At 44.1% G+C, this 24,583-nt stretch overlaps 1 pseudogene; it reads right to left on the bottom strand.

Annotated features, from left to right (window-relative positions):
* Positions 1–24,583, bottom strand: part of LOC106605492 (glutamate receptor ionotropic, kainate 2-like) — a 323,572-nt pseudogene that overhangs the window by 170,188 nt on the left and 128,801 nt on the right.

Here is a 24,583-nt window from a genome sequence, read left to right as displayed (position 1 = left end):
CATACCAGGAGGTGATGCAACCAGTCAGGATGCTCTCGATGGTGCAGCTGTAGAACTTTTTGACGATCTAGGGACCCATGGCATTCTGGATGATTCTGTGATTCTGTGCTTCCAACTTTGTTGCAACAGTTTGGGGAAAGCCCTTTCCTGCTTCAGCATGACAATGCCCCCGTGCACAAAGTGAGGTCCATACAGAGATGGTTTGTTGAGATCGGTGTGGAAGAACTTGACTGGCCTGCACAGAGCCTGACCTTATCCCCATCGAACACCTTTGTGATGAATTGGAACGCCGACTGTGAGCCAGGCCAAATCGACCCAACATCAGCACCCGACCTCACTAATGCTCTTGTGGCTGAATGGAAGCAAGTCCCTGCAGCAATGTTCCAACATCTAGTAGAAAACCTTCCCAGAAGAGTGGAGGCTGTTATAGCAACAAATGGGGGACCAACTCCATATTAATGTCCATTATGTTTGAATGAGTGTCAACATAATTTTGGTCATCTATTGTATATTTGAAACAGGTTTGATTTCAAAGTTGGTTAGTGAAGAAATTCAGCGACTTGAGTGTCTGTGCTTTGACTAAAGAAACCAAAAAAGGAGACATGAAGTGTATGAAAAGACAAATAAATAAAGTAAATAAGCTTGAAAGGTTGATTTGTCTATTCATTTCTTTAGATTCCCATTACCTGTTACCTTAGTAACAACTCCTTACCCCTGGATCCTTGATAAGCGTTGTGTAAAATCAGATTCCGCTGAACGGGGAAAAGAGTTTATAATATAATGCATATATAACTGATCCCCCAGCCAATGCAGGTGTGCAGAGCCAGAGAGACATGTTTGACAGATGATGGGTAGAACAGGTAATCAACAGGATATAGTGTTGCACTAGCTGCTTATGGTTGATTATACCGTCATTTAGCTTAATGAACCTTTACAGTAGTTATTTGTCAGTGTGAGGTAATTATTGAGTTTTTCACATCTGTCTCATTCATGATCATTATTATACCGTGAGGCTTGTTTGCATTGCTTGTGTGAGTGTGTGTGTAACACAAAGATAACACTAAGGTCAGAAGCACAGATCTAGACCTGAGCACATAACATATTCATATTAAGTCTAACTTTCATAGTTTCTCTCTCTTGCGCTCTCTCCAATTCAAATGGCTTTATTGGCATGGGAAACATATGTTTAAATTGACAATGGAAGTGAACTAGATAATAAACAAAAGTGAAATAAAACAATATAAAATGTACAGTAAACATTCCAAAGGAATAGAGACACTTCAAATGTCCTATTATGGCTACTCTCTCTCTCTCCCTCACTCTCTCTTCTCTCTCTCGCTCTCATACTAAAAGCCGCTCCCACAGGGGAAACGGGGCTATAGCACTACTACAATTGGTGCCCCGGGTGAGGAGGATTCTCTAGTGTAGCCAAGAGGAGGTTGGATCTGTTTATGTCCACTACTATGATTGGTGCCCCGGGTGAGGAGGATTCTCTAGTGTAGCCAAGAGGAGGTTGGATCTGTTTATGTCCACTACTATGATTGGTGCCCCAGGGGAGGAGGATTCTCTAGTGTAGCCAAGAGGAGGTTGGATCTGTTTATGTCCACTACTATGATTGGTGCCCCAGGTGAGGAGGATGCTCTAGTGTAGCCAAGAGGAGGTTGGATCTGTTTATGTCCACTACTATGATTGGTGCCCCAGGTGAGGAGGATTCTCTAGTGTAGCCAAGAGGAGGTGGGATTTGTTTATGTCCACTACTATGATTGGTGCCCCAGGTACCAAATAATTGACACCCCTGGTAAAGGTGAGCAATAATGACTGTATAAAATAAATAATTCAAATACTGATCTATATTGTATGCATAACAAAAATACAATACAATTGCTCAGAGAAAGAGTTAAAGTATTTTCATTCTCAAAAAAAGAGTTGGAGAACCCATTGGGAGGGATCTTGGACCATTCCTTCATACAGAATCCTTCCAGATCCTTGATATCCTTTGTCTGCGCTTATGTACTGCCCTCTTCGATTCAAACCACAGGTTTTGATAATGCTAAAAAGTAATCTAATTCATGCCATTGCAGTAAACCAGTTATGAAATACTACGACTTCTTCAATTACCATATGGGCATACTGTGACATTAACCACCAATATAATACCAGTATGAGGTCTTTGAAGTACTGTCAATTTAACCACCAGTCTATTACCAATATGAGGTCTTGACAAAATGGCCAAAACTCTTTTGATTAGTTCAGATCTCTGAGGCATTGAAAACTAATTACAGCTCCACATTTTAAAGAGGGGCTTGTAATCCTTCAGTCTGGCATGAAAAAAATGAAGAGAAGTTGGATAAAAGTGTGCATCAATCAAATGTAACAAACCCAATTATTGTCAGCCCTCCCTATTTTCTCCTCCCCTCAAAGCCATCCGAGATCTCCCCATGACTCAATCCTGATGCACCAATTACAGACATTTAGAGTCTTAACTAATAACAGCAATTCAATCAGAACACAGCGGCAGCATGCATGGGAGAGGTAAGGCAAGCGCAGCACGGGATAAAAAATAACAAACCGCAATTTGGTTGATATTGTTATTTTTACGCTCTGGTTCTTAATAATAGGATCGTAAATGGCCTTAACTTTGTTGATTCTAGAAGCTTCCTGTTTAGTCGTGATGAGTCAATTGCGGCGGGCTCTGGTATGGCTTTCAGACGGAGGAGATAGGAGGGATGGAGTCACCGTGTAGCCTACAGAATCCATACAGCACCAGAGCAGACTTTCTTTACAACTCACAGACAACTCCACCCCAACAGATAGACACCACGGGATGGGGAGTGATACGCTCTGTCACGTCTGCTCCTCCCCTCCGGCATACAATGTTGCCAGAGTACTGACCACTGGTTCTGGGATTCATCATTACACACACTTGGCACTCATCATTACGTGCACCTGTGTATTATTATGATTCACACCTGGACTCCATTACCTTCATCATTTCCTCCCCTTTATATGTCACTCTCCTATGTTCACTCACCAGTTGGTATTGTTCTAGTGTATCGGCGTACTGCCTTATGTTAGTGTCGTGTTCTTGGTTTTATTGTTTTATTAAAATGTTTCACCTGCTTCCGACTCACCGCCCCATCATTACACGCTCATCATTGAAGCTAAGATTTTTTTATAAATCTTCTATAGAGTGAATAATAACAATACACAGGATGTTAATAGTGCTTTTCTAAAATGCCAAAGATGGTTGGATGAAGCCTGAGGAAGTACAGCTGTGAGTTGGTCTGTGTGACTCATAGAGAAGCATTAAAGATCCTAGGGCACTCTTTAACTTCCCCCAGAGTTCCCCTGAATGTCTGGGTTTAGCATCACTGGGTAGAGAAACAACTCCTCAATAGAGGGACTAATAAAATGCTAGAGAGAGAGAGCCTTAAACCATGAAATCTTATTGGACAATCAATCAGCCAATTAGCCCTGCCTGAAACTGTTCTCAACCAATTGGAAAGGGACCTCTCCACAGCAGTGAAGTGAAGTGTGGACTGGTAATTTAAAAGTGGTGTACTTTTGGCTACTTCCATTCAATTCGCTCACAGGCCGACAACCATCCTGAGAAATTCAAGTGGAGCACTTTTCAAAGAAAATTACCTAAAAACTAAAAAGGAATAACACCTTTTCCAAGGAGTCAATTAAGTCTTAGAGCAGTTCTGGGCATTCATAATCACCTATATAGACATGATAGAACTCTGTTATAGCACCCAGCTGACAGCTAGTACAGCAATTTAAGTTCTCTATGAATAGACAAAAAGTGTCTACCCCAGAGCAAAGAGTGAACGGTACTTACCAGTATGGTGGAGACAACTAGAGATCTGTTGGCTAAGGAGTCTGTGACGTTGGATGTCTTCCCCTTCTGGTGGTCTGTCATGTTCAAGCCACTAGGAGGGTCCCATGTTCCAATCTGAGGGGAAAAACACAGACAAAACATTAGCATTTAGTGCACTTCAGTTATATCTTCCATGCAGAAAAACTGTTCAGGGAAGAGTGTGTCTATGAGAAAATATGATGTGAGGTGCATTATTACAAACACACACCCACCCACACACACACACACACACACACACACACTCCTCTTCCACAGAGAGCTAGAGGCAGATCCTGATCCTAGATCAGCTCTTATATCACATCCCGCAGGTTAAGAGTTAAGAGTTCCACCTGCTGTCAGCCGTGTCCTAAGGGTGCTGGAGAATTCTGGGAATGTGTGCTTGAGCTGAAGAGGTGGAGTACTGAGTGCATGTGTGTGCATGTGAGTGAGTGTGTAAGGAGGGGTTGGTGGAAGCAGAAAGAAAAGGAGGAGGAGAGGGGCGAGCCTGCAGGGGCCTCTCATCCTGGCTGTGCTATTCTCTTACCCGCAACAGGGCTTCTCATCTCAGCAGACACTCTGCTCTGCAGCACCAACCCACTACAGCCACAACAGCCCTGCTCCTCTCTCTGATGCCCACTACTGAGGCCTTAGAGATGGCTGCTTTGTAATTGCAAATCAACTGTTTAATTCAGCCTTCATGAGGTTGGAGGGCTCCTGAAGGTTTTTTCATTAATAGAGTAAATTATTCATGGAGGCGTAGACACACGCCACAGAGAGAGACGAGGAGGTCAGGAGCAGCTGAGAGGCACACACAGGGGAGCATGTGTGTTAGGAGGGTGTGTGTGTGTGTGTGTGTGGGTTGGTGTTTGGATCTGTTGTGTTGGCAAGCTTTTTTTAATGAATTATCTCCTCCGTAGACGTGCACACATGGTCATGTCTTATAAACATGCACACTCAAACACATACACACACACACACACACACACACACACACACACACACACACACACACACACACACACACACACACACACACACACACACACACACACACACACACACACACACACACACACACACACACAGACACAGACAAACACAGACACAGACACACACACTCAAACACACACACACTCCCCTAGTACCTTCTCTAGTCCATCCTCCTTCAGACTAATCACATCCAGGTCAAAGTCTGTCCTCAAGCCGTTGGTTCTGTTGAAAGTGATCCGCCCAGTCAAGCCATCCCAGTGGGCCTGGAGGAGAGAAAGAGAGAGGGGTAGGAAGCGAGAGAGGGAGGAAGGAAGGGAGGAGAGACAGAGAAAGAGACAGAGAGAGAAAGCAAGAGTGAAAGGGAGAAAGGGAGAAAGGGATGGAGAGTGAGGAGAAAGAGATGGAGGAGGGAAAGAGAGAGAGAGATTCATCATAACCAAAGAGCAAGAGGTCACAGGAGCTCACTCATTCTCAGCAAAATAGAGACATTCATTATTCATTAGAGTTCACCTTTAAGCAAGGTGCACAAACACACAAAGGTATTCTAAAAATACACACACACCCTGTATATTACTTATTAATACCACATACACAAACTTGATACTTTCTCCAGGACACAGACGCTTTTTGGATGTAATTCTGATCGTTGCTTTAGTAACAGTGAGATAGTTATTACATTCAGTTAGAACATTCATAGAGAATCCAAGATGGCGTAGCAGTCAGACGTCTTTGTCCTGTCGTGTCCCTGGTATATATCTTTTTACATCTTTTTCTTCGCATATCTTTTTAAAATATTTTCCTAAACCTCAACTTCTAAATACTCTCCTGCAACCCGCATCACCCAATGTGGCGTGGATCTGTTATTTTTTTTTCTAAAGTATTTCTATTTACTTCGGATCTGGAATCCCTCAACTGAAGCTAGCCAGCTAACTACCTACCAGCTATCAGTCAGCAAACCATTGCTAGCGGTCATCAGCTAACCTTAAGCTCGGAAAGCTCTCGCCAGTTCGAACAACGTGACTCAAATCAGAGCATAACGGACCTATTATTATTTTATATATTCCCCCCCCCCATATCCCCGGATTCCTACCGCAAACTCTGAACATTTTCACCTGGATCTTCGCAACTAGCTAACCGCAATCCCGGGTGACTACTCCTGGCTAGCGTTTCCATCCCGGAGCAAGCACCAATTAGCCTGAAGCTCGGCCAGGGCTCCTGTGCTACCACCGAAGCCCACTCCTGGGCTACAATATCCGTATCCCTTCTACTGCCGGTACAGGGCACGGAATCCCCGCCGATCCTCTACGACTGGAATACCGACATAATCTGCCTGAGGATTCCAACAGGCCCCTCAGGCGTGACGTCCGCTGAAGGCCCATTCTGCTAACCGGCCTGCTAGCTATCTAGAGTTACTTGGAACCCAACTAATTCCACGACTGGTCTATCGACGTCACTGCACGAAGAGGCAAAAACAGACTTACCCCCATCGCGACGCCCCCCAATGGCTAACTTGCTAGCCCTGGTCTGCCAACTGCTTGCTTGCTAGCCCGGTCTGCTAACAGCTAGCTTGCCAGCCCCGGTCTGCTAATTGCTAGCTTGTTTAGCCCCGGCCTACTAACTGTTAGCTTGTTAGCATCGGCCTGATAACTGTCTCAATCGCCTTGTCTCCAGTCAGCCCAACCAATCACTGGACCCATATGTTCACTTGGCTATGCATGCCTCTCTCTAATATCAATATGCCTCGTCCATTACTGTCCTGGTTAGTGTTTACTGTCTTATTTCACTGTAGAGGCTCTAGCCCTGCTCAATATGCCTTAACCAACCATGTTGTTCCACCTCCTACATATGCAATGACATCACCTGGTTTAAACGTCTCTAGAGACTATATCTCTCTCATCATTACTCAATGCCTAGGTTTACCTCCAATGTACTCACATCCTACCTTACCTTTGTCTGTACACTATGCCTTGAATCTATGCTATCGTGCCCAGAAACCTGCTCCTTTTACTCTCTGTTCCAAACGTGCTAGATGGCCAGTTCGTATAGCCTTTAGCCTTTAGCCGTACCCTTATCCTACTTCTCCTCTGTTCCTCTGGTGATGTGGAGGTTAATCCAGGTCCTGCAGTGCCTAGCTCCACTCCCACTCCCCAGGTGCTCTCATTTGTTAACTTCTGTAACCGTAAAAGCCTTGGTTTCATGCATGTTAACATTAGAAGCCTACTCCCTAAGTTTGTTTTACTCACTGCTTTAGCACACTCTGCCAACCCGGATGTCTTAGCCGTGTCTGAATCCTGGCTTAGGAAAACCACCAAAAACCCTGAAATCTCCATCGCTAACTATAACATTTTCCGCCAAGATAGAACTGCCAAAGGGGGCAGTGTTGCAATCTACTGCAAAGATAGCCTGCAGAGTTCTGTATTACTAACCAAGTCTGTACCCAAACAATTCGAGCTTCTACTTCTAAAAATGCACCTTTCCAGAAACAAGTCTCTCACTGTTGCCGCTTGCTATAGACCTCCCTCTGCCCCCAGCTGTGCCCTCGATACCATGTGTGAATTGATTGCCCCCCATCTATCTTCTGAGCTCGTGCTACTAGGTGACCTAAACTGGGACATGCTTAACACCCCGGCCATCCTACAATCTAAGCTTGATGCCCTCAATCTCACACAAATTATCAATGAACCTACCAGGTACAACCCCAAATCCGTAAACACGGGCACCCTCATAGATGTCATGCCTAACTAACTCGCCCTCCAAATACACTGCTGTTTTCAATCAAGATCTCAGCAATCACTGCCTCATTGCCTGCATCCGTAATGGGTCTGCGACCAAACGACCACCCCTCATCACTGTCAAATGCTCCCTAAAACACTTCTGCGAGCAGGCCTTTCTAATCAACCTGGCCGGGGTATCCTGGAATGACATTGACCTCATCCCATCAGTAGATGATGCCTGGCTATTCTTTAAAAGTGCCTTCCTCATCATCTTAAATAAGCATGCCCCACTCAAAAAATGTTGAACTAGGAATAGATATAGTCCTTGGTTCACTCCAGACCTGTCTGCCCTTGATCAGCACAAAAACATCCTGTGGCGTTCTGCATTAGCATCGAATAGCACCCATGATATGCAACTTTTCAGGGAAGTTAGGAACAAATATACACAGGCAGTTAGAAAAGCTAAGGCTAGCTTTTTCAAAAAGAAATTTGCATCCTGTAGTACTAACTCAAAAAAGTTCTGGGACACTAAAGTCCATGGAGAATAAGAGCACCTCCTCCCAGCTGCCCACTGCTCTGAGGCTAGGAAACACTGTTACCACCGATAAATCCACTATAATTGAGAATTGATATAAGCATTTCTCTACGGCTGGCCATGCTTTCCACCTGGCTACCCCTACCCCGGTCAACTGCACTGCACCCTCCACAGCAACCCGCCAAAGCCCCCACCATTTCTCCTTCACCCAAATCCAGATAGCTGATGTTATGAAAGAGCTGCAAAATCTGGACCCATACAAATCAGCCGGGCTAGACAATCTGGACCCTCTCTTTCTAAAATTATCTGCTGAAATTGTTGCAACCCCTATTACTAGCCTGTTCAACCTCTCTTTCGTATCGTCTGAGATTCCCAAAGATTGGAAAGCTGCCGCAGTCATCCCCCTCTTCAAAGGGGGTGACACTCTAGACCCAAACTGCTACAGACCTATATATCTATCCTACCCTGTCTTTCTAAGGTCTTCGAAAGCCAAGTTAACAAACAGATTACCGACCATTTCGAATCCCACCGTACCTTCTCCGCTATGCAATCTGGTTTCAGAGCTGGTCATGGGTGCACCTCAGCCACGCTCAAGGTCCTAAACGACATCATAACCGCCATCGATAAGAGACATTACTGTGCAGCCGTATTCATCGACCTGGCCAAGGCTTTCGACTCTGTCAATCACCACATTCTTATTGGCAGACTCGACAGCCTTGGTTTCTCAAATGATTGCCTCGCCTGGTTTACCAACTACTTCTCTGATAGAGTTCAGTGTGTCAAATCGGAGGGCCTGTTGTCTGGACCTCTGGCAGTCTCTATGGGTGTGCTACAGGGCTCAATTCTCGGGCCGACTCTCTTCCCTGTATACATCAATGATGTTGCTCTTGCTGCTGGTGATTCTCTGATCCACCTCTACGCAGACGACACCATTCTGTATACTTCTGGCCCGTCTTTGGACACTGTGTTAACTAACCTCCAGACAAGCTTCAATGCCATACAACTCTCCTTCCGTGGCCTCCAACTGCTCTTAAACGCAGGTAAAACTAAATGCATGCTATTCAATCAATCACTGCCCGCACCTGCCCGCCCGTCCAGCAGACGGCTCTGACTTACGAGAATACGTGGACAACTACAAATACCTGGGTGTCTGGTTAGACTGTAAACTCTCCTTCCAGACTCACATTAAGCATCTCCAATCCAAAATTAAATCTAGAATCGTTTTCCTATATCGCAACAAAGCATCCTTCACTCATGCTGCTAAACACACCCTCGTAAAACTGACCATCCTACCGATCCTCGACTTCGGTGATGTCATCTATAAAATAGCCTCCGACACGCTACTCAACAAACTGGATGCAGTCTGTCATAGTGCCATCCGTTTTGTCACCAAAGCCCCATACACTACCCACCATTGCGACTTGCCAAACCCACTGGCTACAGGTTATCTACAAGTCTCTGCTAGGTAAAGCCCCACCTTATCTCAGCTCACTGGTCACCATAGCAGCACCCACTCGTAGCACACGCTCCAGCAGGTATATCTCACTGGTCACCCCCAAAGTCAATTCCTCCTTTGGTCGTCTTTCCTTCCAGTTCTCTACTGGAACGAACTACAAAAATCTCTGAAGCTGGAGACTCATATATCGCTCACTAGCTTTAAGCACCAGCTGTCAGAGCAGCTCACAGATCACTGCACCTGTACATAGCCCATCTGTAAACAGCCCATCTATCTACCTACCTCATCCCCATACTGTATTTATTTATTTATCTTGCTCCTTTGAACCCCAGTATCTCTACTTGCACATTCATCTTCTGCACATCTACCATTCCGGTGTTTTAATTACTATATTGTAATTACTTCGCCACCATGGCCTATTTATTGCCTTAACTTACCTAATTTGCACTCACTGTATATAGACTTTTTTTTGTTTTCTTTTGTTCTACTGTATTATTGACTGTATGTTTGTTTATTCCATGTGTAACTCTGTGTTGTTGTATGTGTCAAATTGCTACGCTTTTTCTTGGTCAGGTCGCAGTTGCAAATGAGAACTTGTTCTCAACTAGCCTACCTGGATAAATAAAGGTGAAATAAAAATAAAAAAAATTAAAAATTACCTCATCTGTAACGATACAGGCACTACTTTGGAATGCTGAAAATCGAGCATAAAAGTGGCCCTAAGCACTGAACTTGTCACGACCTGATCTGTTTCACCTGTTCTTGTGATTGTCTCCACCCCCTCCAGGTGTTGCTTATTTTCCCCGGTGTATTTATCCCTGTGTTTCCTGTCTCTCTGTGCCAGTTCGTCTTGTATGTTTCCAAGTCAACCAGCGGTTTCCCCGTTCTCCTGCTTTTTGCATTATCCTTTTTCTAGTCCTCCTGGTTTTGACCCTTGCCTGTTTCTGGACTTTGTACCCGCCTGCCTGACCATTCTGCCTGCCCTGACCACGAGCCTGTCTGCCACTCTGTACCTCCTGGAATCTGATCTGGTTTTGACCTTTTGCCTGTCCGCCACTCTGTACCTCCTGGAATCTGATCTGGTTTTGACCTTTTGCCTGTCCACAACCATCCTCTTGCCTACTCCTTTTGATGATTAAACATTGTAAGACTCCAACCATCTGCCTCCTGTGTCTGCATTTGGGTCTCGCCTTGTGCCTTGATAGAACTCTCTTGTGTTACATTGCATAGCAAGTGTTGAATTCTGTGCCCTTTTCTTAGAGAAGCATGAGCAACTGGCTTAAAGCGGATGTTATTTCAGAAAGAACCTGTAGTATGACTCATCTAACGTCATGTTATTACAGGCTCATTAATGTCACATTGTTCCTCTTTGTTGGGAAGAGAACGCTAGATGAAAGAAGATTGTGAATTTCCAAGAAATAACCACAATTGCCTGCCTATGTGGTTGGACATGGTTATATTGAAATAACAGTGGAAATTGGTCATAATCTAGGTTTAAATACATTTAAATAAATACATATGAAATACCTTTGAATGAATCTGTGTTAAATAGATGTAGTATGTTAAGTGTAATGTTAGCCTGTGATTCAGTGATAGTGTAATGTTAGCCTGTATTACAGTGGTGGTTCAGGGATAGTGTAATGTTAGCCTGTCATACAGTGGTGATTCAGTGATAGTGTAATGTTAGCCTGTGATTCAGTGATAGTGTAATGTTAGCCTGTGATTCAGGGATAGTGTAATGTTAGCCTGTCATACAGTGGTGATTCAGTGATAGTGTAATGTTAGCCTGTGATTCAGTGATAGTGTAATGTTAGCCTGTGATACAGTGGTGGTTCAGTGATAGTGTAATGTTAGCCTGTCATACAGTGGTGATTCAGTGATAGTGTAATGTTAGCCTGTGATACAGTGGTGGTTCAGTGATAGTGTAATGTTAGCCTGTGATACAGTGGCGATTCAGTGATAGTGTATTGTTAGCCTGTGATACAGTGTTGATTCAGTGATAGTGTAATGTTAGCCTGTGATACAGTGGTGATTCAGTGATAGAGTAATGTTAGCCTGTGATACAGTGGTGGTTCAGTGATAGTGTAATGTTAGCCTGTGATACAGTGGTGATTCAGTGATGATTCAGTGATAGAGTAATGTTAGCCTGTGATACAGTGGTGGTTCAGTGATAGTGTAATGTTAGCCTGTGATACAGTGGTGATTCAGTGATAGTGTAGGGAAAGGGGGATACCTAGTCAGTAGTACAACTGAATGTATTCAACTGAAATGTGTCTTCCGCATTTAACCCAACCCCCCTTAATCGACATCCACATCATCGGCACCTGGGGAACAGTGGGATACCTGCCTTGCTCAGGGGCATAACGACATGTTTACCTTGTCAGCTCAGGGATTCGATCCGGCAACCTTTCGGTTACTGGCCCAATGCTCCTACCCGCCAGGCAGTGATAGTTCAGTGTTAGCCTGTGATGCAGTGGCCATGCAGTGATAGTTCAGTGTCAGCCTGTGATACAGTGGCCATGCAGTGATAGTTCAGTGTTAGCCTGTGATGCAGTGGCCATGCAGTGATAGTTCAGTATTAGCCTGTGATACAGTGGCCATGCAGTGATAGTTCAGTGTTAGCCTTTGATGCAGTGGCCATGCAGTGATAGTTCAGTGTTAGCCTGTGATGCAGTGGCCATGCAGTGATAGTTCAGTATTAGCCTGTGATACAGTGGCCATGCAGTGATAGTTCAGTGTTAGCCTTTGATGCAGTGGCCATGCAGTGATAGTGTAATGTTACCCTGTATGTCACTCTGGATCGACAGTGCAGTGGTGTATAAAGACCATCAGGCTAAACAGCGGTGTCTTTTATGAGGGCTGGCTAGTGTCCACCCTAGTACTGGTCCACAGGCTTAGAGAGAGAGAGCACTAGAGGTGGCGAGATGTGAGATTATTTGTGCGGCGGTTCGAGGCGAAGAGCTTTAAAATGTCAAAAACCTCATCCCTCCATTCCTTCTCCCCACCCTCCAGCCACACCACCCCCCAGCCGGGAGCAGTGTGAGTGTTAGCAGGGTTCTGGTGAAATCTCACAGAGCAAACAGAACAGAACAGGGTAGCTAGGCTTTACAGACCCTAAATATAGCCTGGGCCAATCTTGCTCTTTAACTGCCTAACTGACAGACAGGGACGTTTGGATTAACCGCCCCAGTTTCCAGAATCTATCTAGCACACTGAGGAATAATTAGCCCAGATTAAGATAATGTAGACCCATTCTGTAGGGACATGATATGAAAACAGAGAGACAGGTTTAAGATTAAGATGGATGCTGCTCTCGGAGAACTATGAATGTACATAATGTAAAAATGCAGTAAAAACAAAGTCTTTCTCTTTCATTTAGATTGATTTCTTTGATCGCCCCCTTGTGCCCATCCAGCTTGTCTCGCTGTATGTCTCTCTTGTGTCTCTCTCTCCTATGTGTGTAGGCTATCTCTCTCTTTCATTTGCACTCTCCTATGTGTGTGTAGGCGTTCTCTCACTCTTTCATTCTCTCTCCTATGTGTGTGTAGGCGTTCTCTCTCTCTTTCATTCTCTCTCTCCTATGTGTGTGTAGGCTATCTCTCACTCATTCATTCTCTCTCTCCATGTCCATCCGTCCCCTGCCTTTCCAGTGGGCCATTGTGTAATGTATAATACTACGTACCTCTTTGATGAGGGCCATGAATCTGTTCCCAAAGCGCCAGGGTTTGTGTCTGTTGCACTGTAGGGAGCTGACAGTGATCTGCTGAGACTGCTGCACGGCCACGGCCACCACGTGCACGGCATCGTACATGAGCGCAGCGTCCGTCTGGAAAACAACAGAGAGAATGTAGAATTTAAATGTTTCATATACACTGAACAAAGATATAAACGCAACATGCAACAATTTCAGTGCTTTTACGGAGTTACAGTACACATAATGAAATCAGTCAATTGAAATATATAAATAAGGCCCTAATCTATGGATTTCACATGACTGGGCAAGAGTGCAGTCATGGGTGGGCCTGGGAGGGCATAGGACCACCCACTTGGGCTGGCGTGGTTACACGGGGTCTGCAGTTGTGAGGCCGGTTGGACGTACTGCCAAATTCTCTAAAACTATGTCGGAGGTGGCTTATTTTAGAGAAATTTGCATTAAATTATCTGGCAACAGCTCTGGTGGACATTCCTGCAGTCAGCATGCCAATTGCACACTCCCTCAAAACGTGAGACTTCTGTGACAATATGTATGTGACAAAACTGCACATTTTAAGAGTGGCCTTTTAATGTCCCCAGCACAAGGTGCACCTGTGTAATGATCATGCTGTTTAATCAGCTTCTTGATATGCCACACCTGTCAGGTGGATGGATTATCTTGGAAAATTAGTAATGCTAGCCAACATTTGTGAGAAATTAGCTTTTTGAGCATATGGAACATTTATGGAATCTTTTATTTCAGCTCATGAAACATGGGACCAACACTTTACATGTTGGGTTTATATTTTTGTTCGTATAATTTGATCAGTCTGTTGTCCCCACTTGCTTCAATATGTTCACCATTGTTCCTGTACCCAAGAAAGCGAAAGCAACTGAACTAAATGACTATTGCCCTGTAACACTCACTTTTTGTCATCATGAAGAGGCTAGTTAAGGATCATGTCACCTCTACCTTTCCCGACACCCTAGGCCCACTACAATTTTCCAACCGCCCCAACAGATCCACAGACGCAATCGTCATTGAACTGCACACTGCCCCATCCCATCTGGACAAGAGGAATACCTATGTGCAGTATGTTCATTGACTACAGCTCAGCCTTCGACACAATAATGCCCTCCAAGCTCATCACTAAGATCAGGGCCCTGGGTCTGAAACCCACCCTCTGCAACTGGATCCTGGACTTCCTGATGGGCTGACCCCAGGTGGTGAAGGTAGGCAACAACATCTCCACTTCGCTGATCCTGAACACGGGGGCCCCACAAGGGTGCATGCTCTGCCCCCTCCTGTACTCCCTGTTCTCTCATGACTGCGTGGTCACTCACGTCTTCAACTCAATCATAAAGTTTGCTGATGAAACAACAGTGGTAGGCCTGATTACCATCAATGACGAGACAGCCAACAGGAAGGAGGTGAGGTCCCTGGCGGAGTTGTGCCAGGAAAATAACCTCTCCTTCAACATCAACAAAACGAAGGAGCTGATCGTGGACTTCAGGAGACAGCAGAGAGAGCACGCCCCCCTCTACATCGACGGGGCCGCAGTGAAGAGGGTGAAAATCTTCAAGTTCCTCTGCGTTCGCATCACTGAAAACCTGAAATGGTCCATCCACACAGACAGTGTGGTGAAAAAGGCATTCCAGTGCCTCTTCAACCTCAGGAGACTGAAGAAATTTGTCTTGGCCCCTCTCTAAGACCCTCACAAACTTCTACAGGTGCACCATTGAGAGCATCCTGTCAGACTGTATCACCGCCTGGTACGGAAATTGCACCGTCCGCAAAAGCAGGGCTCTCCAGAGGGTGGTACGGTCAGTCCAAAGCATCACACTGCCTGCCTTCCAGGACATCTACAGCAACCGGTGTCACAGAAACGGCAAGAAAATTCTCAAGGGGCTCAGCCACCTGAGCAATGGCCTGTTCCCCCCGCTACCATCTAGAAGGCGGAAACAGTACAGGTGCATCAAAGCTGGGATCGAGAGACTAAAAAATAGCTTCTATCTCCAGGCCATCAGACTGTTAAATAGTCACCACTAGGCTGCCTCCGCCCAGTACCCTGCCCTGAACTTAGTCACTGTTGCTAGTCGTCTACCACCCGGTTGTCACGTTCACTATCTTCAAATTCCCTGTCATATATGAGCCAAGGCGCAGGGTGCCAGTAATTCCACATCTTTATTTGAAGAAAACCGAACCAAAACAATAAGGTAAACAGCAAGTAACGCAACTGTGGCGTACACACACAGAAATAATAATAACCCACAAACACAGGTGGGGAAAAGGCTGCCTAAGTATGATTCCCAATCAGAGACAACGAATGACAGCTGCCACTGATTGGAAACCATACTCGGCCAATAAAGAAAAACCAACATAGACATACAACACATAGAATGCCCACCCCATGTCACACCCTGACCTAACCGGGCAGGCCGTGACACCGGTACTCTATCCTGCCCTATTTACAGTACCAGTCAAAAGTCTATTTTACTTTAATAATGTTTACATACCATTTTACCCACTTCATATGTATGTACTGTATTCTAGTCAAGACTCATCCTATATAACTATTGCTGTACACATCGTTCCTATTCATATACTGTCCATACTGTCTATACGTACCATTATATACATACAGTGCCTTCAGAAAGTATTCAAACCCCTTGACTTATTCCATATTTTGTTGTGTTACAGTCTGAATTCAAAACAGATAAAATCATTTTTAATTTTTTTGCATTTGCAAATGTATTACAAATGAAATACAGAAATATCTATTTTGCATAAGCATTCACACCCCTGAGACGATACATGTTACAATCACCTTTGGCAGTGATTACAGCTTTGAGTCTTTCTGAGTAAGTCTCGAAGACAGGATTCCCCAACTGGCGGCCCAGATTTGGCCCGCAGGTAGTTTTATTTGCCCCCCCCCAAGTTTTCTGAGCAAAACAAATACAAAAGTTGGAGAAAAAAAAAGTGTGTGGAATTTTCATTATTACACATGAAAGACTGTTAAAGAAAAAACTATAGGAAATCAGCTCCAAGTGATTTTAATTTTAGAAATCTGTTTCCAAGTATTCCCACGCATAATAGAGATGCAACGTGATCGTGTACAAATGTAAGCAAGGTTTGAAATGATTATGTTTTAGTCAAACATTATTTCTGTTTGGGCTTCCTGCTGTCAATTTGCAGTCTACCAATTATTTGTAATTATGTTCCGACTATCCACACCAGAGAAAATCGGCCCGCGGTTAAATCTAGATGATGATCCCTGCTCTAAGAGCTTTGAACACCTGGATTATACAATACTTGCACATTATTCTTTTTAAAATTCTTACAGCTCTGTCAAGTTGGTTGTTGATCATTGCTAGACAGCCATTTCCAAGTCTTGCCATATATTTCCAAGCGGATTTAAGTCAAAACTCTAACTAGACCACTCAGGAGCATTCAATGTCTTATTGGTAAGCAACTGAAGTGTATATTTGGCCTTGTGTTTTAGGTTATTTTCCTGCTGAAAGGTGCATTTGTCTCCCAGTGACTGTTGGAAAGCAGACTGAACAAGATATTCCAATAGGATTTTGCCTTTGCTTAGCTCTATTCCATTTATTTGTATCCTGAAAAACTCTGTAGTCCTTGCTGATGACAGGTATACCCATAATGTGATGCATCCACCACCATGCTTGAAAATATGAAGTGGTACTCAGTGATGTGTTTTGTGTTGGATTTACCACAAACATAACACTTTGTATTCAGGACATAAAGTTAATTTATTTGGCACATTTTTAGCAGCTTCACTTTAGTGCCTTTTTGCAAACAGGATGCATGTTTTCTAATATGTTTTGTTCTGTACAGGCTTCCTTCTTTTCACTCTTGTCATTTAGGTTAGTATTGTGGAGTAACTACAATGTTGCTGATCCATCCTCAGTTTTATCATATCTCAGCCATTAAACTCTGTAACTGTTTTAAAGTCACCATTGCCCTCATGGTGAAATCCCTGAGCGATTTCCTTCCTCTCCGGCAACTGCGTTAGGAAGGACGCCTGTATCTTCGTAGTGACTGGGTGTATTGATATACCATCCAAAGTGAAATTAAGAACTTCACCATGTTCAAAGGGATATTCAATGTCTGGCATTGTAAAACCTCCCTGGTCTTTGTGGTTGAATCTATGTTTGAAATTCACTGCTCAACTGACGGATTCTACAGATAATTGTATGTGTGGGGTACAGAGATGTGATAGTCATTCAAAAATCATGTTCAACACTATTATTGCACACAGTGCATCCACACAACTTATTATGTGACTTGTTAAGCACATTTTTACTTCTGAACTGATTTAGGCTTGCCATTTCAAAGGGGTTGATTACTTATTGACGCAAGACATTTCAGCTTTTAATTTATTATTGATTTTATTTTTGATCTAAAAACATAATTCCACTTTGACATTATGGGGTATTGTGTGTAGGCCAGTAACAGAAAATATCAAATTTAATCAATTTTAAATTCAGGCTTTTAACACAACAAAATGTGGAGAAAGTCTAGGGGTATGAATTCTTTCTGAACGCATTGTATATATATTTTACATTTTTTAGTTATCAGTAGAGTATATATATATTTGACATTTTTTAGATCAGTAGAGGGAGGATCATGTGCAAGTGCTGGTTCAGGTTTTTAGGGGGAAGCTGGTTCCACCATTGGGGTGCCAGGACAGAGAAGAGCTTGGACTGGGCTGAGCGGGAGCTGCCCTCCCATAGGGGTGGAAGGGCCAAGAGACCTGAGGTGGCAGAACAGAGTACTCGGGTTGGGGTGTAGGGTTTGAGCATAGGCTGAAGGTAGGGAGGAGCAGTTCCTCTTGCTGTTCCATAAGTAAGCACCATGGTCTTGTAGTGGATTCGAGCTTCGACTGGAAGCCAGTGGAGTGTGCTGAGGAGCAGGGTGACATGGAAGAACTTGGGAAAGTTTAACAACAGGCGGGCTGCAGCGTTCTAAATAAGTTGCAGGGGTTTGATGGCACAAGTGGGAAACCCAGCCAGCTGTGAGTTGCAGTAGTCCAGACGGGAAAGGACAAGAGTCTGGATTAGGACCTGCGCCGCTTCCTGTGTGAGGTAGGGTCGTACTCAACGGATGTTGTAGAGCATGAACCTGCAGGAGCGAGTCACTGCTTTGATGTTTGTAGAAAATGACAGGGTGACGTCCAGGGTCACACCAAGGTTCTTTGCACTCTGTGAGGGCGACACTGTGGAGTTGTCAACCGTGATGGAGTGGTCTTTGAGCGTGCAGGCCTCCATCTTGTCAAGGTTGGTGCTTGAGGTGGTGGGTCGACATTCCAGTTAAAGATATCTGCCAGGCACTTTATTACTGCACTGTTGGAGTCAGAAACAGCAGCGTTTTGTTGCACCTGCGATAACATCTGAAAAATATGTGTACGTGACCAATACAATTTGATTTGATTTTCACAGTCAATTGGATGCCTACGTCACAGCATCGGACATGAACGCAGTGTCTGTATGTGGAACAGAGAGACCATGTGTCATCACCGCATCACAAATCATCCCACATTACTAGATCACACCACATGTATCAGTCTACAGATGTAGGATCTTAACATGAGTCAGTTTGCTACAACAGGAAAATAATCCTGCAGCAACAGAAATGTGAATTATTATGTGGATTATAAGTAATGGAGATTTTTGTAGGGGTTGATACATTTTTCTAAAAGGGAAAATCAAGTCTAAAATTTCAAAGTGGCAATTGCAAAATCCATAAGCCTTTTTAAACCTCAAATACACTACAAGTTTTAAATGTTGTGCATTGCAGGAAAGTTCTCTTGCAACAGGGTGATCAAATAAAGATCCCACATCTGTTCATGAGAGCAACGTCCGTCTGTGAAACAACAGAGAGAATGTGTCCTCATCATGTCATCACATCACTGTCAATAGGCTACGTCACACCAACTCAGTGGGATGTCAACCATCAGAAATATGACACCAGCTTCCTTCTCCAACAAGAGAGACAATGTGTCATCATCACCGCCAACCACATCACAGATCATTCATATCATCACATGATCACCTCACGGTCAATGGAATGTCTGTGTCATATAGATATCATTTCATTGGGATGTCAACCACTCAAACTGTTTTATCCTCATTGCCTACCCAACTTAGTTGGCCTGTGAGACTTCCATCATGAAAATACACAATGTTATTATAGGAAACAAAAAGAGAGGAACGAAAGGAACAGGGAAGAGGGCAAGAAAAGCAAAGAAAGGGCAATTTTCTAATATGCCAAATAACCATAGTGACATGACATGTACAGCACACAGCACATTATACAAACAATCATAAAAAGGGATGATAAACCCAGACATCTCTAATCTCTGAAAACATACTGGGTGTGTACCAAATGGCACTCTATTTCATACATAGTGCCCTATGGGCCCTGATTAAAAGCACTGTACTATATAGAGAATAAGGTGCCGTTTGGGACTCTCAGAATCTGCAGCTTACTCCTTCACTCTCTGTAATAATAAACGGCTGACAGTAAACAGAAGTGCGTAAGGAGACTGATATGAGAGCAACTTATCAGAGAGAAATGCCAGTCATCCACGCTCCAAGTTCCATACCCCTAATTCCACAGTCCCTCAAAAAAATCTAATTAGTGTTTGTCTCGCTTGATTGGAAAGCAATCAAAATAGCTCCTTACGTTTGCTTTATGGACATCATGCCTGAGGGTTGCCGTTGGAAACCGCTGTTCTGCTGAATAAATCAGGACCTAAACCTGTCATTTCCCCACCCTTGTCCTGATTGTTTGCCGGAAGCTGTTGCGACGGCAGTTTGGATGATAATATGGTGTTGCGGGTGGTTACTGTCTGTCGTGTAACGGTGTGGGAGTTTAGGAATAAAATGTGTGATATTAATAATGTCTATTTTAAAAGGTGTTAATAAAAGGGAAGTGAAGGTGCTGCAGGGTGGGTGACACTCTGGAGGACGGGGGGTGGTGGAATGGTGTGGTCGCCAGCTGCAGAGTGACAGTCTGTCTTTCCCTGAGGGGTGGAGGGGGTGAAGGATAGGAAAGGGGCCATTCTCTGCTGTCCACACTGCCTCAGTAACTTCCCAGAGAGAAGTGTCTTTATAATCACTCTGGTTTAGTGTGGCATCTGTCAATCACAGTGCAGAGAAGGTGGGCCACGGAGTGGGCAGGCTGGGATGGGGAAGTGGGGAGGGTGGTTTAAGTCTGAGATGCCATTATTACTACTGCTGCCACTGTGATTTTTCACTGTGGTGAAAGTGTGTTGGAGGCCATGAAACACAATTCAAATGGACATTTAAAGAGAACAACGCTGCTGCAATTAACACCCCTACCCCCAGTTCCTAATGAACAACTAGCACCAATGTGGATCTACTATAACTAGTGCAGAAAAGAAAGAAAAACGAAATGTAAATAAGAAAAAAGTATTACCAAGAAAAAAAACGAATTCAGCTAGTTTACACAAGGTTGAGTGGATGTAAAGGTTGAGTGGCTGTAAAGGTTGAGTGGCTGTAAAGGTTGAGAGGATGTAAAGGTTGAGTGGCTGTAAAGGTTGAGTGGATGTAAAGGTTGAGTGGATGTAAAGGTTGAGTGGATGTAAAGGTTGAGTGGATGTAAAGGTTGAGTGGCTGTAAAGGTTGAGAGGATGTAAAGGTTGAGTGGCTGTAAAGGTTGAGTGGATGTAAAGGTTGAGTGGATGTAAAGGTTGAGTGGATGTAAAAAGTGAAAGTGAAGAAAGACAGGAAGGGTGGGTCGGTGGCGGGGAGTGGCAAGGGGAACTGTGTGAATTTTGGCAGCGAATGCTTGAGTGCTTTTCTCTCTTTTCCCCAGTGCTGTGTGAGCCTCTGAAGAACCAAGCAGGCAGCAAGCCTTGCAAATGATTTAGCAACAGCGCCACTTCACTCTATAAACATCTCATTAAAATCAATTATGTCACTCCTGAATGAAATTAAAGCTAAATGCTTTAAAAGCTGGCTTTTCCCTTGTGTCAGCCAATATGAACATTACACCTGACGCTGTCTATTCTTCCGCCTCATTCTTGCCTCCTTCTCTTCTCTCTCCCCTGCTCTCTCTTCTCTCTCCCCTGCTCTCTCTTCTCTCTCCCCTGCTCTCTCTTCTCTCTCCCTCTCTCTCTCTCTCTCTCTCTCTCTCTCTCTCTCTTTCTCTCTCTCTCTCTCTGTCTCATCTCTCTCTGAGAGATAAGACAGAGAAAGTATTCAGACCCCTTGACTTTTTCCACATTTTGTTAAGTTACAGCCTTATTTTAAAATGGATTAAATAAAAAGAAATCCTCAGCAATCTACACACAATACCCCATAATGACAAAGCGATAACAGGTTTTTAGATATGTTTTCAAATGTATGAAACCACAAAACAGAAAAACCTTATTTACCTAAGAATTCAGACCCTTCGCTTTGAGACTCAAAATTGAGTTGTTTCCATTGATGATCCTTGATTTGATTCCACCTGTGGTAAATTCAACTGATTGGATATGATTTGGAAAGGCACACACCTGTCTATATAAGGTCCTACAGTTGACAGTGCATGTCAGAGCAAAAACCAAGCCATGATGTCAAAGGAATTGTCCGTAGAGGTCTGAGACAGGATTGTGTCGATGTACAGATCTAGGGAATGGTACCAAAAAATGTCTGCAGCATTGAAGATCTCCAAGAACACAGTGGCCTCCATCATTCTTAAATGGAAGAAGTTTGGAACCACCAAGACTCATCCTAGAGCTGGCCAAACTGAGCAATCGGGGGAGAAGGGCCTTGGTCAGGGAGGTGACCAAGAACCCAATGGTCACTCTGACAGAGCTCTAGAGTTCCTCTGTGGAGATGGGAGAATCTTCCAGAAGGACAACCATCTCTGCAGCACTATACCAATCAGGCCTTTATGGTAGAGTGGCTAAACGGAAGCCACTCCTCAGTAAAAGGCACATGACAGTCCACTTTGGCAAAAGGCACCTAAAGATTCTCAGACCATGGGAAACAAGATTCTCTGGTCTGATGAAACCAAGATTGAACTCTTTGATCTGAATGCCAAGCGTCATGTTTGGAGGAAACCTGGCACCATCCCTACGGTGAAGCATGGGGTGGCAGCATCATGCTGTGGGGATGTTTTTCAGCGGCAGGGACTGGGAGACTAGTCAGTATCGAGGGAAAGATGAACGGAGCAAAGTATAGAGAAATCCTTGACGAAAACCTGCTCCAGAGCACTCAGGACCTCAGACTGGGGCGAAGGTTCACCTTCCAACAGGACAATGACCCTAAGCACACAGGCAAGACAACGCAGGAGTGGCTTCAGGACAAGTCTCTGAATGTCCCTGAGTGGCCCAGACAGAGTCCGGACTTGAACTCGATTGAACATCTCTGGAGAGACCTGAAAATAGCTGTGCTGCAAAGCTCCTCATCCAACCTGACAGAGCTTGAGAGGATCTGCAGAGAAGAATGGGAAAAACTCCCCAAATACAGGTGTGCCAAACTTGAAGCGTCATACCCAAGAAGACTCAATGCTGTAATTGCTGCCAAAGTACTGAGTAAAGGGTCTGAATACTTATGCAAATATGATATATACAGTATATATATATTTATTTTTATAAATTAGCAGGAAATACTAAAAAACTGTTTTTGCTTTGTCATTATGGGGTGTGTAGATTGATGAGGGAAAAAATGCTATTTTATCAATTTCAGTATAAAGCTGTAACGTAACAAAATGTTAAAAATATTCAAGGGGTTTGAATATATTCCGAAGGCACCGTATGTCACGTTATGATAATACAGTGCATCACTACACCAAACAACGAACCTGCCCTCGCCATTCACAGACCATTGGCTTCAGATTAAAAAACTAAAATGTAGGAAACTAAGTTAAATGAAAATTAAACTATTCATTCATTCATTACTTAACATGCTGATTATTTGATTTAGTTATTAAATCACACATATAATAATGACTGAGCTGACTATTCCCCAAAATCACAAGGCCTACTATTAAACAAAATAAAGAAACAAGACTAAATAAAAATGTGGATGTGTCATTTAGCCCCTCAATGAAGTTAAACTAGGATGTGTCATTTAGCCCCTCAATGAAGTTAAACTAGGATGTGTCATTTAGCCCCTCAATGAAGTTAAACTAGGATGTGTCATTTAGCCCCTCAATGAAGTTAATTAGTGTTGGAGGATGAGCCAGATTAAGGCAGCAGTGGGCTGGATGATGATGATGGTGATGTGTGTTGGCAGGGTTATCTTTTATTTGGAGGCAAGGCTAGTCGTCTGGGTGCTGGTGTTGTTTTGTCTGCGCTGTAACGCCATGTCATGCGCAGGGCCCCTGGGGGGCCTCTGGCTCTCCAGCCTCTCTGATTAAAATCTGTCTCTCACCAGCCAGAGCTGAGGCCCCGGGTCTGTGTCTCCTCACCCTCTCTCCCTTCTCACTCACATCTAAATCACCCTGACATTCCCCCTTCCCTCCCGCCTCTGTCTCCCGTCTCCGTCTCTCTCTGCTCTCTCTCTACTCTCTCTCTTCTCTTCTCTGCTTCTCATTCTCTCTCTCTCTCCATCTCAACCCCCCGCTTGCTCTCCCCATAGACATGATATCTATTAGTGGGCAAAACAAACATCAAGCCCCTCTGTTCTGCCATGTTGTACTGCCATGTTGCGGTAGGCCTTACTGCGGAGAACTAGAGGAATGTCTAATTGTGTAGGCAATCGTGACGGTGCATATTCCTGTGAAATTTAGAGTTAGATAAACTGAATCCTGGTGTTGATATGAGATCGGTGTGTCTGTGTTTTAGATATCCTGACTACACCCTGCTCATCCAGGTAACATGCTCAGTAGGAGCAGAGTGAGTCCCCTCCAATCCATCCCTCCCTCCTCTCCTCTTTCTCTACACCTCTAGTCTCTCCATCAGCTCCACTTCTCCACAGCTCACAGGAGCAGGCCCAATAACAAACACACAGCCAGCCTATTGTTGATAAATAAGTAAACTTTAATAAAGGCTCTTTATTGAGCTAAATGAATCATAAAATTGGCCTGTCTCTGGGTGTTATTGTGGGCTGGCATATTGAGTAAGGAGTTTGTTACGGGTATGTGGCAGCCTAGAGGGAGTGAAGGTGACAGAGAGAACACGGAGGGACTTACACTATGACTTACTACAGCTTTCAATCAACCCTGGCTGTTGTCGGCATGGCCAGCTGCAGTGCACTATGGGACTGTGGAGGTCCTCAGGAGGAGACATAGGGGAGGGGCCAAACTACAGGTCATTTAAATGTATCCATGGCACCATGGAAGGTTTCTCTCTCAGTGTGAA

Source organism: Salmo salar, chromosome ssa05 (assembly GCF_905237065.1).
Source record: "Salmo salar chromosome ssa05, Ssal_v3.1, whole genome shotgun sequence".
Taxonomy (NCBI): domain Eukaryota; kingdom Metazoa; phylum Chordata; class Actinopteri; order Salmoniformes; family Salmonidae; genus Salmo; species Salmo salar.
The sequence above is the reverse complement of the archived record's forward strand: the minus strand, read 5'-3'. Positions and strand labels throughout refer to the sequence as shown.